The following is a 1,182-nucleotide window of genomic DNA, read 5'->3' on the forward strand; positions in this document are numbered from 1 at the left end:
CCCCCCCCCCCCCCCGCCGTCGACGGGCGCGCACCCGGAGCCTCCTCTCGCCGAAGGAGATCTGGGTGGGCGTGGGCCCGGGCGCCCGGCGCCAAAATAGCTGGCCCCAGCCAGGATCGAACTGACGACCTTCGCGTTATTAGCACGACGCTCTAACCAACTGAGCTATGGGGCCTCCGGTGGTGGGGCAGGCCTGAGGCAAGTCTTTTGTCCGGTTCCCGGCGGGCGCCGGATGCCGAGGCGGCTGTCGAGGAGGGGCACCCATGCAGGCTGGTGGGTGCCGGCTGCGCGTCTGCCGGGTCCACTGTCGGGGCCAGGGGCGGATGGACGCAGGGCTGGAGCATCGGGAGCCGGCAGCATGGGCCGGGTGTCCTGCCGGGCCATCGTCCGCCGGGATGGCGGGGTCCGGTGTTTGGGCTCCGACGGCCGATGGGTGTGAAGCCCGCCGCTCGGACCGAAGCGTGCGAAAGACACCTCCCCGGGGGGGGGGGCCGGAGGGGGGATGCCACGCTTGCTGGCGTGCGGCCCCGCGCGATGCCTGAGTGGGCGCCCGGCGATTGTTCCGGGGCCGACCTGGGCCGCGTGCACATGCAGCCCCGGCGCGATGGCCCGCAGGCGAGGGTGGAGTCGGCCGCGCGAGGGCCCGGGCGCCGGTCGGCCCGCACGCGCCCTTCATGGTGGGCACGGCCCGGCGGCCACCAGCGGGCGAGGCCGCTTGTCCGCCGTGTGCTCGTCGCGGTGTCCGGAGGCGCGGCGCGAGAAGCCACATGGCCCAAGGGGGAGCCTCGAGGCGCACGAGAGACTCGGCCATGTGCTGGCCGATGCGGGCAGCTGCCCTGGGAGATGGGGTCGCGAGGCTGGGCCGTTCGTCTGCCGGGCCCGGCGGCACGGTCTGGCGTCTTTGCCGGGCGGGAGCGCCCCGGCCCGGCCGCACCAGCGTTGCCGGTCATCCAGCCGGGCTCGGCAGTCGAGCGGGCCCGGAGGGGCACTGGTGGCCGGCCTGCCTGGTGGCCGGCACCCGGGCCGATGGCTGCCCCTTCCGGCTGGACGGGCTGGCGGGTGTGGTGAAAGGCCCGCAAGGCGGTGCGTGTCGCGGGCGACCCGGCTCAAGCAAGCCACGGGCAGTGGCATGTCCGGGGGTTGCTTGATCTGGGGACCCGCTTGGCCAGGGGGGGGGGGGGG

General features: G+C 75.2%; 1 non-coding gene across 1 annotated transcript; it reads right to left on the reverse strand.

Annotated features, from left to right (window-relative positions):
- Positions 1-101: 101 nt before the first annotated feature.
- Positions 102-175, reverse strand: H696_05763. Its single transcript has one exon. It is a non-coding gene; the product is annotated as a tRNA-Ile (tRNA).
- Positions 176-1,182: the final 1,007 nt, after the last annotated feature.

This window comes from Fonticula alba (genome assembly GCF_000388065.1).
Source record: "Fonticula alba strain ATCC 38817 unplaced genomic scaffold supercont2.13, whole genome shotgun sequence".
Classification (NCBI taxonomy): Eukaryota; order Rotosphaerida; family Fonticulaceae; genus Fonticula; species Fonticula alba.